Genomic DNA, 13,328 nt, shown 5'->3' with positions numbered 1-13,328 from the left:
GCTGTATAATATTACGTAAACTTCCAATTCCTAAGAGAAATTAATGTTTTCAGAAAAGAGCTAAGACAGCCCAGCTATTACAGAGGGGCGAGCAGAAGCAGGTGGGGGAAATCGGGATGCGACGTAGGCAAACGGACAGTACCTGTGCGAAAATATGATTCAATATTGAAAGCTCTTTCGTCACTGGAAAACGCGAACATATTTCTGGAACGTACTATACTCAGTAACTCAGTACTGCTTACTATCTGCGGTCTTGGTTCTGTATGGAGTTGGAACTTCCTTAGTAGAAGGGGTGGGAGTGAAGTACATTCAAAAGCTCAGGTACAATAAAAATTGAAGTAAAAATAAAATGATGTCCCTGTATAAAACATTCATTAGCCTGGAAATCAGCCCTCTAGTAGTAGTAGTAGTAGTAGTAGTAGTAGTAGTAGTAGTAGTAGTAGTAGTAGTAGTAGTAGTAGTAGTAGTAATAATAATAATAATAATAATTATTATTATTATTATTATTATTTTTATTATTATTACTAGCCGTACCCGTGCGCTCCGCTGCACCCGTTAGAAATAAATATAAAGTAATTACATAATTAAAATAGGACATTTGATCCAGGGAACATTCGTGTTTGATATAAGGATAAATCGTTTATTATGTTACTTAATTTAAATTGTATTTGCACAATTAAAATGAGATCATTTTGATCCAGAGACCACTCATTTGGTCATAAAAATTATTTTAGGAAATACAGGAAACGAATGTACAGAATAGCCTATCAAGTTTTCTGTGCATAAGAAGCTATTTTAATCTTACCTGTTCTCGATTCACTCAGAAGTTACTGTAATAACATTATAGCATTATGTCCATCTAGAGAAACTACACTTTCCAGTGGTGAATTAATAATTAATTATACAAATCGGTTAATTTAGCTTCTGATATTACTTCATACAAATACAGAAACATTATCTGTAGGCTATCTTTCATAGCTTTCGATTGTTGCTGTCCAAGGCCCCTTATAGACGAAGTCATTTGTTTTTTAATTCATTACACGGCCTTAGATGGCAGTTATTTTCATTTTGAAACTCATTTATCTCATTAAATATCAGTCCTATCAAAATTCTTCAAGGAATAAAACTTATCGGAAATTATTTTTAAAGAAACGTTTGTTATGTAACATTTTTCACAAAAATCAATAATAAGCGATATATTTCGATTTATTTGAGGGCCCCTTATAACCCCTCCTTTAAATAACGTATTTTGAATGCCATATAGCCTAAAATCTGAGTTACAACGAACTTAATTTATATTCCAATTTTCATCGAAATCCGTTCAGCCATTATCGCGTTAAAAAGGTACCAAACATACATACAGACAGACAGACAGACATACAAACAAAAATTTCAAAAAAGGGATTTTCGGTTTCAGGGTGGTTAATTGTATATGTTAGGACCAATTATTTTTGGAAAATCGAAAATTACCAGAAAAATTTCGGCTACACATTTATTATTAGTATAGATTATTATTATTATTATTATTATTATTATTATTATTATTATTATTATTATTAATGGCGAGTATCTGACTGTCATCATTCACCCATATGAAGCCAGATGTGTAGAAAATTTATCAACACAGTCCCTGCCCAGGGCACGCCATAGGAAGCTACACCCGCGATGATATGAGAAGATAATGGAAATTTGTTGGGATGCCACAGGGGAATAGGAGCTCCGGAAAAAACTCTCCTGTGGTACCTGGATCTCGGACTTGCCCAACACAAGTTATAAATCAGGGATCGAACCTGAGTCTACAGCATTAGAAGTTCAGTGTTCTAGATACTATACCACCGTGGTAGCTGTAATAGTAGTAGTAGTAGTAGTAGTAGTAGTAGTAGTAGAAGTAGTAGTAGTAGTAGTAGTAGTAATAATAATAATAATAATAATAATAATAATAATAATAATAATAATAATAATAATCATACTAAAACGATCAATTTAAGAATAGCTTGAATTGTTTTTTATTTCATTCGTCATAGCAACAATTGTCAAACTAATGAAATAGAAATTTGTGTTAAAACAGAATAATCCTACCCAATTTTTAACAAATCTGTATAAAAACTACTTGGTGACTTTTGGCATAGTCCACTTTTCGCTTCATTGTTATACGATTTCACAATACCAAAACAAATTTAATCTCGAGCTGTAACCTTGCTCGAGAGTTTCACAACCATGGCTAATGCTTAAAATGAACATTTCTGGTCTTAAAAAATCACTCTCATCGGTTTTTTTGTCATGGCCGGTGACCGCCAAAAATAGACTACTTTGTGTGCAGCAGCTTGGTGAGTGTAATAAAGCAATATATCCACCTGTGTGCTAGCACTCATCTAGTCCCAAAAAAAATGATTAGCATAGGCTAATAAATAAAAAGAACTGAAATATAATATAGCTGAGTGAAAAACGTATTGTTGAAAGGAAGCAGTAATATTAGTAGTAGCAATAATAATAATAATAATAATAATAATAATAATAATAATAATAATAATAATAATAATAGCAGCAGCAGCAGCAGCAGTAGTAGTAGTAGTAGTAGTAGTAGTAGTACTATGATCCGTCCCAGGAGTCTGTGGATCACGCATATGTGGGCGTAATCTATCTGTGCCGAAGTGTATTGCGGGCAGCATCAGCTCCAGGCCGCTAAGGGGTAAGATGCTCGTGTTAGAAGATATAATCTTTTCGCTGTAAGAAAAATCCTAATGTAAACAACAGCACGTGACTGAAGTGAGGCTTCATAGGGCACTGTTTGGCGTCATAGATTCTCAGTACGTGTTCCCGCCTACTGTTGTACATTCTGTTTCATGTTAAACATTTCCCGTTACTCGTCAAGTAGGTCAAACCTCACTACTATGCATTTGTTTGCTTAGGAAACATTTATTTTATAATTACTGTAATTAAATTATTTTTAAGTCTTATGTCTTCACAATGAACAGATGAGGATGCAAAAGCCATACTACAGTACCACGTGCTTACGTGAACAACTACGAGCTCAAGTGACGCCAGCTTGTTACAAGAACAGACTACCTCGGTATTACTGTTGGTATTCATCCGCGTTCATAGTACATAACAAAACATAAAAGTAGCTTTTCTTTTACATAGCGTTTTACATATGAGTGAAGTTAAATGTTTTATCGTATTTACCAACTAGAATTCAATGTTTTATTTTCAAATAATACAAGATTGTGGTTTCCAAATACGAACTATATTTTCCTGCGTCATGTGAGTGTTTCGACTGGGAGCCAATCACGGGTATGACAGCAACGTGCTTATGTTTACATTAGGATTTTTCTTAGAGCGAAAACAGTATAGAGTAGAGTTCAGATAGAAATGATCCAATCCCTGCAAGCGATTGCTAGCTTCGTTCAATCAACACCTCCCCCCAGAACGATCATTGGCCCTAGTCCTCTCACATACCACTTACGCAGACGTCTTGTTTCGTCTTTCTACTCCACGGACTATAATATTACTGCATTCCAACGAACTAAATTGAACTGAAAAGCAGCTATATACTAATGTTCTAACCTTAACGTACTTTTGGGCTGTGTTATCTGTCCGTACTACCCAACACAAAACTTTTCCACGCTTTATAGAGGAAAAATGAACAGTAGTGACAAAAAAAAAAACCGGACCGACCCTTGTAGCTGATTTCAGAGCCTTGTTTACTCCAGAGCACGATAGACTGGTAACGAAGACTTTCGTGGTTCGAATCCTGCCTGGGAAGGAACATTTTTTTGTTCCTTATTCAAACTTATTCTCAATACTTTTCGATTGCAGCGATATTTTACTACTTAATTAACTTATTATTCCCAGAACATAAATTTTACCAGCAATCGAAAAGTATTGGGAGTAAATTTGAATAAGGAACAAAAAAGGTTTCCTTCCCAGGTAGGATTCGAACCACGAAAGTCTTAGTTACCAGTCTATCGTGCTCTGGAGTGAACAAGGCTCTGAAATCAGCTACAAGGGCCGGTCCGGTTTTTTCTTTTTTGCCACTATTGTACACACTATTTTCTCGGCAATCGCGTTCGATCTATAAACTCCGATTGCATTTATCTGGATGACAACTGTTTTTAGGTGAACGTTCTATACCTTATACAGTAGTAACAGTGAGTAAGGTCAATTCATGTTTAGGCAAAACAATTCGTTGTTAATTTCTGGTATAAAAAAAAATTAACTCACTCAAGAATAGCTTGAATTTCTGTTTATTTTATTTGCTTCAGCAACAACAGTCAAACAATTGAAACAAAAGAAAATAAAGTAATCTTTCCTGACTTAAGTAATCTCATGTAGAATTGAAGCCTTGAAATATCGAAAGAGCTAAGTAAATTTTTTTTCGAAATGGAGACTTTCACATTGATATGTGCTATGTACCATTTTTAGTTACATATCAATCGGGGTGAGAGCTATGCGATCTCTAAGGAGTTCTAACCATGTATACGAAAGATAAGTTACAAGGTAAGCTTATTTTTTCAGCCTATCCAGTATTTACACCTTAGCTTCGCCACTGAAATTCAGATTATTTATTGCGCACGAAGCAACGTCAATCAGCTGGCTAAAAGACAGAGGACCCTACATGTAAACCGCTATGTAAAAAGACGCATAGCTGCGTCAGTCTGCATTTTTTCCACTGCTGATCACAGATGAGAAGATGGTAATATTTGGGGAAGCGCCTTGTTTCTTGGAAGTGTTCACCCGAAATATCCGACGAGTTTGATGCCCCGGAGATGTCATAGTGAGCGACAATTTCCCGCTCTATCCATCATCGTTCATGTAGGAAACAGTGAACTGTGGATAAACCGTCAAATGACGTCCAGCAAAGCGGGAGTTCCCAGAAATGAAACTTCCACCGACTTCGCGTTTGATCATTGAATAAATTTCACTTACATCTGCCAGGATTTGAATTCATATCTCTTGCATCGGCAACAGATATTATTTCTTCTATAGTTCTATCTGCTTTATTTTGTGCAAGAGAAAATAATGAGTTGAGTTCGAAGTTGAGGCACAGCACAGGATAGAACGTGTTTACAAAGCAAATGGCAATGTAGTCCTCTGTCCTCTGTCAGTCGAATGGAGCCGTTGTAATACGTAATACAGGTCCAGCAAGTAGGGAGGGAACCTTTGCTTGAAGGGCAAACGTAATAGAATACAATGTACAGTATTATACAGGGTCATCATTTTATTTTACTAACATTTCTAATATTAATCTGGCTATACCTTTGGATCAACGGTTGAGAACCGGAAACACCGTTTGCTACCCCCTTCCACGACTGGAGTTCGATGATACTGGCGTAAAATACAAACAAATCACTTTACTAGGTATAGGAGGGAAGAAAAGTAGTTCATCCATTTACGTAAACTAGGAAATATCACGCTTTTGAGTTTGATAATTTTCATTAGGTTTTTGTTTAATCAAAATACAGTACAGTATTAACAATGAGTGTTTTTACTCAGAACTAAGCTGTCCATGCGGAAGTATTCATCATGCAGTGTATATTATACTATCTATACTATAGAGAATGAAGTTAAATTAAAAAAATATAATATGGATATTTAAACACATTTTTGAAAATGATGGCCGTTCATTTCGATACAGGCTTCAATTATATTGTGCATATTATCGCACTATAGACTATTGTACCTAATTCCAATTACCAGTTTCGTCCTTCGTATTAGTAACTCATGTTGAAATAATTCTGTACCTACTCTATAAAATAGTACCTTACGTATTGTAAATTCAATCTTCACTTCTGCCCGATCCGAAAAGATAAAATTACCCAGACATGCTATTTATTGTCCGTCCAAGTGGTTATGTCGCAGGATTGTAGAAAGGGGGGAAATCACGTGACAGTTAATTACTTAACGAGGCCCTTTTATTTAAGTTAAATTAAACAGCTGTATAATATTACGTAAACTTCCAATTCCTAAGAGAAATTAATGTTTTCAGAAAAGAGCTAAGACAGCCCAGCTATTACAGAGGGGCGAGCAGAAGCAGGTGGGGGAAATCGGGATGCGACGTAGGCAAACGGACAGTACCTGTGCGAAAATATGATTCAATATTGAAAGCTCTTTCGTCACTGGAAAACGCGAACATATTTCTGGAACGTACTGTTCACTATGACCGTAAGGCTACTATGACTGTATATGCGGTCTTGGTTCTGTGTGGAGGATGGTTGAACTTCATTAGTAGAAGGAGTGGGAGTGAAGTACATTCAAATACTCAGGTACAATAAAAATTGAAGTAAAAATACTGTACAATGATGTCCCTGTAGTTTCTCAGGTGTAGAAAAATAACATTTTTCTTAGGTCTATAAACAGTTACTTAGAGCAATATTATTTACAAAAGTACTTTGTAATAGTACCGGCAGTACTAATAGTGGTAGAGATAGTGGTGATAGTGGTAGTAGTGGTGTTAGTAGTAGTAGTAGTAGTAGTAGTAGTAGTAGTAGTAGTAGTAGTAGTAGTAGTAGTAGCAGCAGCAGCAGTAATAGAAATATAAGTAGCAATATCAGTAGAAGTAATAATAATAATAATAATAATAATAATAATAATAATAATAATAATAATAATAATTTACCGGAAACTGCATTTGTAAATGTACATGAATTACAGTACAAGGAAAAGAAGAGACATAAATACAGTAATTATGAAGTATTAGTCACAAAAATAAACTTGTCTTGTTTTTAATTCGGTTATTTTACGACGCTTTATCAACTGTGATGGTTATCTAGCGTCTGAACGAGATGAAGGTGATAATGTCAGCGAAATGAGTCCAGGGTCCAGCGACGAAAGTTGCCCAGTATTTGTTCTTAAATGGTTGAGGCGAAAACTTGTCTTAAAAAACTTTTAGATAACAATGTGTTCTATTTAATATAAACCTAACCCCCGCACGAGTTAAACTCTTGTTTGGGGGAAGGAAAATTGAATATAAAGTAGTTTAATATACCGTATCATTTCCAAGAAAGAAAGATAATTTTATACTTAAAATAAAAATAACTCGAGTATTGTATGTAGTAAAAATTTATTATTAATAAGAAGTAAGAATGAAGGTTTTCATAATAAAAGAGTAAACTGAGAACAAAATGAATTAAAATTAAATATCACCAAATCGTAAGATAATTACAATACGTATATCAGTAAAAAATGATAGTAATTTAAATAGCGCATTCTACATAGTTCTTTATTTTTAATCTGAATTTAAATGTTACGGTTTCTTTATTATAGGTACTTCAAAATTATGTCAGTATAAATTTTTTATCCATAACTAAGGCTGTACTTTTTTTCAGCAATTATGACGCATTTTGTCTCTTCAAAAAAAAAAAAAAAAAAAAAAAAAAAACAACAAAAGTATATATGTATACTTGTATTTCTTATTCTAAGGTTTTCTTTTACGTGGAATAAAGTTAATAACGTACATTTAGAAATATGTTCCAATTGAATTTCGTTTCCGACATCGCAATGACTTCATGTTCTTCCAACTTCTGTGCTAGTACGTACGAAACCTCCAACCAGACCTAGATAGACAGCGCAAAGGATAGATCCGATAGATGGAAAAAATGAACAAGCCCTAACCTGTTCCCCCCACCTCCGTTCAATACTCCGCTATCAGTTAACTTAATTTCGAAGTCTAGTAGGTGATGACCAAAGCTCGGAACTTGGGGACTTGTGTGTCGTGTGCATGAGTAAGGTTACAGGTACAACGTACACAAAGCTCACGCTGCAAGTGCTCAGGGACAGTCGTGTGTACTAAGAAAGTGGTCACATCGAATGACAGGAAGACGGACGAGGAAACTGTGTCGTTCGAAGCCAACGACATTCAGATAATTAATTAGAGGTAAACGGTCTGTTTGAAAATAAGAAAATACGTATTATTCGAATGGGTATTGTATACGTTTGAAAATATATTTCTTAAAATTTAGGTACAGAATTTCGTGGAGGAATTCTGAGGAGATACATTATTTTCTTCGAATGGAGAGTTTATATTTTGTAACTTGTGTCAAACACAAACTAGAGATTGGAAACGGGCATTCATTGAAATACATCGCAGTCCCTTAAATCGGTGGAAAATTTGTCCATAGCCATGGATCAAGTCGTAGTGGAACCTTCCCTAGTAGTGACATAGAAATTGAAAACTATTTTCGAGACAAATTTAGGATACTTATCTTTCTCAGATACGAGATCAGCTAGCAACTACTGAAAATCGAACAGGAAACAGTGACAGTGAAAACATTCAATACTTTATTTCGGCCTAAGATTTTATAATACAATTACAAACCATTTTCCAAATTTGAAATTTTTTTAAATTGAAGCTTTTAAAAAATAAATTTGTAAAATTATCCACGTTATAATATAATATTAACAAATGTATTTTTTTACCTTTTACTTCTGTCTACTATATTCTTGTTTTTATTGAATATCACTGGCTTCTGTCGAATTGCCAATTTATATTAAATGTGTATTTTTCTCTCTTTTTCTCTTTCTTCTTTATTCTTGCTCTTGTGTTGTATTTATTGGTTTGAATTAAGTTACTTACTGTATTTAGTAAACTGTCCTTGTAATTTTTATGTTATATTATTGACTAAGACCACACCGTACACGAGCCTGGCTCTTACGGTAGTGGCTAGAAACATTTTTGTTTTATAAATGTAATTTGTATTCACTAGGTAGCCAGTTAAAATAAATAAAATAAAAAAAAATAATTTTGCTCCCGTCACTCCATGTGGCGTGGAAATAAGTTTCTTTCGTTTCAAATCATGTTTAACTAACAGACGAAGAAGGTATGGGTTCGAAAAATATTCGAATGTACGGTATGTAGTCATACACTGTAATAAGATAAACAGAGCAGAACTGTAAATTTGATATATTTTGCATGTTTATTTATATATATGCTATAAAATTACTTGTTTCAACCTACCATAATATTATCATTATGTTGTTCCAGCCAGGAACCACTTTTATAGCAGACCTGACAGTACCTCTGTGCTGGAAGCGGGAGTTTGTTGACATTGAAGTCCGGTCGCTTAGCCACGTTCAAAGACACAAGTCCCCAAGTTCCGAGCTTTGGTGATGACTAGGCTTCGAGACTTCGGACCCAATAGAGCAGCTCAGTGGGAAATCCGCATAACGGCGTATTGAGTATAGTGGTAAAGCGTACAGTGGGTGGGGGTATTGTAGAATGAATGCCAACAAATATGCAAAGGAAAACGCTCTGGATTTTAAGGTTTTGACGAATAATTTGGTTTTCATACGAACCTATTTTCAAACTGTGTCTGAAACTATTACACGGTTACAAAAGTCAGAGCAAGAGATGCCGGAAGCCCTCAAATTAGTTGAGGAAATGACACAGAGAATTAATGAGACACCAAGCACACCGGTTACTGAACGTGTAAAACAGAAGCAGAAATCAATTTTATGTAAAAATAACGGATATGGAATACTGTATAATATAAACAGCAAATTAGTGGACATAGAGTCATCCGAGAATAAAGGACCGTCTCTTAGGGCCGTATTCATAGACATTTTTAGCGCGGGCTTTCGGTGGATGATCAGCGTTTTTCGTATTCGTAAACCAGTGTTAGCGATAGGATATGATTTGAATTCTGTACAAGTAACCAGTGGATAGCCGGGGCTAGCTTAGTACGCTCGTAGTGCGTGCTGCGAAATGTCTATGAATAGCACCCTTAGAGACTGCAATGATGTTAAGTTTTTTCGTTTTACTCCTATCACGTCATGCGACGTAGATCGAAGCTTTTCCCATTACAAACTGTGTTTGGCAGATAACCGAAAAAGATTTACGTTTGAGACACTGAAAATGTGTCTTGTAGTACATTGCAATTTGGTCATGTAAGTGCATTTCCTAAAGACTACCAATAGAATAAAGAAGAAATTAAAATTGCTACATGTTTATTTCCACCGTTAACATTGTGTATAATTAAACACAAATGCTTATAAAAGACAGGAAAATAAACGCTTTTCACATTCTTTTGCCATTGTCATTGTGTAATGTATATTTACTTTCAGAATGTACATATGTGTACTCTACTCTAAATAGCAACGTTGTTACCTCAACCCATCTTTACCTTTCACTACCTGCAGCGAGTCAACAATACGTGCACAGTAAACTTATTGTACCGGGTCCCAAGTCTCGAAGCCTAGTAATGACTTTGTAAAAGAAAGTATAACTCGTTGCACGAATGATTGCCGATTTCGAGAGAGGCATTGGCACTGAGTTATACGATACGATCCAGTGTTTATGCTTTAGTTCGTGCAACGAGTAATACCGTTTCAAATTTGGTAAAATCCTACGGTAACAGAGCTTTAAAGGAGTTGTTATGAACCCAAAGTCAACATGTCAAAACGTTTTGTAATGTGGTATTCCTAACCCACGCTGAACTTCCATTTAGACAACTTGTTTCGATGTGAGGGATGCTGACGTGACCCACTTTTTGGCGACACTTTCTTTCGAGACCCCCACCCCCACCGTACTAAACCCCATTCGAAAAATATAGATCTTTGTAAAATCGAAAATAATGATAATTTTACTCAAAATCAGTGGATATGACCCAAAGTATGATCAAATTGAATTATATATGGTGCAACAATTACACGAAATATTAGGTAAACATAATTTCTAGTACTTCAAACTATTACCACTGTGGCGCTACGATAATAGTTCAATACAAAGTGGTAAATTCCATCGAAGGAAGGGCGTTGCAAACTCGTATTTTCAGCAAAATTTGTAAAGGTATGGCTTCGTTATATGAAAATACTCTTTATCACACAGAAGATGGGTTTCTTGGGGTAACGTGCTGAAAAAAGTTTTGTGCGAGATCGTGCGTATTTGTTTGGTTTCCGCACAAAACCAATCCGCGGAAAGTCTAAAATTCCACATTCAGTATTCCCAACCTAACACACATAACAATTTCCCTCTTCTTGCCGCTTAAGTGACATATTGATTTTACTGCTTTAGGCTTTTAACATATTATTTTTAGAGACGTTCAATATAGTAATAATTATAAATTGGAAACTTACTACTGCAACTTCACCTAAATTGCACTGTTAATTATTGTTTTTAAATATTTGCAAAAATTAAGTAAATTCTACAACTCCACTAAAGTTACTGCATTCGTGATGCAAGTAACATTAAGGAAGCCGTGAAAAAATCAACAAGATTCCAGGCTCATCATAGACTGGGGGAAAAAAAGACACGTATATCACGGCCTGCTGGAGTATAGTAAACACAGAAAACATTTTAAAGCAAAAATGTTGAAGATAGATATTTTTGTTTTGCAAATTTGCCGTCATTGAACAGCAACCAAGATGGAGATTTCATTGCAACTAATTAGAAACTCCTCTTTCAGGTATGTAATAAACGATCTTCGCACAAAATAATGTACGATACACGAGCGGTATGTTTTCTTTCAATTCTCGGAAATTAAAAAAGCTCAACTACGTTTCGCTTTTTCAAACTTTTCCTCGAACATGAAAACTTCAACATACCGCTCTTGTAACGCATATTACTATTACAATTAAGAACAGAAGTTTTAATATAAAAGACGAGAAATCGGAATATATGCAAAGCTATTTTCCAATTGAAAAATGTTGTCACAAAACTCACTCAGTCCATTTGGCCATTTTTACTATTTGTACATATATGATTTTTTTTTTTTTGATTTTTATCACATTTTAAGCTTCTTTTCTTCCAAAACAACGTCAATCCTTGTATAAAGGTTTGTGTTAATGTGCAAATCACTTGAAAATGAGCTCAGTCCGTAGACCGGTGGATAAAAAATTATTAGCCCAGTCCTTTCATGAAAATGGACTGAACGCGTTTTGAATAACAGCTTGCAATGTCAAGATGTTAACATTATAACAGCTAGAGATAAAATTAACGGATTTTCAAAGAAACTTGATTTCTGATCAATATCATTTGACAAAAATATATTTGATTCATTCCAATGTGTTAAAGAGCTCATAGAAAATTTCGCTACATAAGATAGGCAAATATTGTGTTTTTGCGGACATGCAAACAAGTTTCCACAAATTTGATCAACAACTTTTTGAGTACATTCCGAAAAAAACTCAAAACAATTACGACTGTTACAAAGATGATGAATTCATTTTTAGACAGTTGCGTTCAACTGGTTGAAATTCCAGCAGCTATGAAGTAAAATCTCATTTACATAATACCTAGAAATGTAATGTTACCATTATACTTCTTTCGCACAGCGTAGATCAATTTTGGATCAAAGGAATGCAAGAATACCACAAGCTTGTAAAAATGCGCAATTCTTAAATTTTTAAACATTTCTATCCCCGTATTTATGCAAAATGTGTTTCTCGTCTATGTTCACCATCAAAACAAAATGATATCACTGTGTGTATGGAATGCTCAGTCCAGATTTGAGAAGTTACTTTTTGAAAAACAGGCACATTAATCGCATTAATTATTTTTTACTTTATAACTACTGAAACATTTTTTATTCTTATGTTTCTAAATATAAAATAAATGTTAATAAGAAACTTTCTGACTTATTTTGTAAATCATCCGCGACCCCCCTCAACCCCTTACACGACCCCTCTGGGGGTCGCGACCCATACTTTGGGAAACACTGGTGTAGTTTGTATGTTTCGTGCTTCTGATTATTTCGATATAAATATTACTATAAAATATTAAGATTGTAGAACTTACTTAATTTTCCGTCGTTTTCTTTTTTTTCTTCTACGAAGTTAGTACACAAAGACTTTAGACTTAGAGGGCCAGTTACGCTGTGATGTCACCTTACTACCCCAACTCTTGTCCTTTCTTTCTCGTTGTAAAACGGAAAAACATTCACTTCTTTAACAATCCCACCGAAACCGAATAGACATTCGCTTTTCCCATTCCTACCGTTCCCGCCAAAACCCATCCCTACTAAATAGATTGAAGGAGTGTTGTTCTGTTGCAAGAAACGTCCACTGCGTGTGCGTAAAAAGACTGAGGAAAACATCGAACCGAATCTCGGACTTAATCCTACGAAACCAGAACCAACCCCGTAACTAGTTCTTATGGTTCTAGGCTCATTCCATATCACAGCACTATTAATATTGAATATTAGCATTATCTAGAAGAATAAATAGAACAAGAGGCTTCAGCAGTTGTGGTGGAGGAACGAGATTGGACCCGGCGCTGTACAGCGCTCCTAGGATTCGAATCTGACAATCGAAGTGACAGAACAAGCCTCATGCGCACTGCTAATAATGGTAGATCGCGGAGTGGGGAGAGTAGGGCAGAGGATAACGACGACAAA

This window comes from Periplaneta americana, chromosome 15 (genome assembly GCF_040183065.1).
Source record: "Periplaneta americana isolate PAMFEO1 chromosome 15, P.americana_PAMFEO1_priV1, whole genome shotgun sequence".
Lineage (NCBI taxonomy): Eukaryota > Metazoa > Arthropoda > Insecta > Blattodea > Blattidae > Periplaneta > Periplaneta americana.
This window is presented reverse-complemented; position numbering follows the sequence as displayed.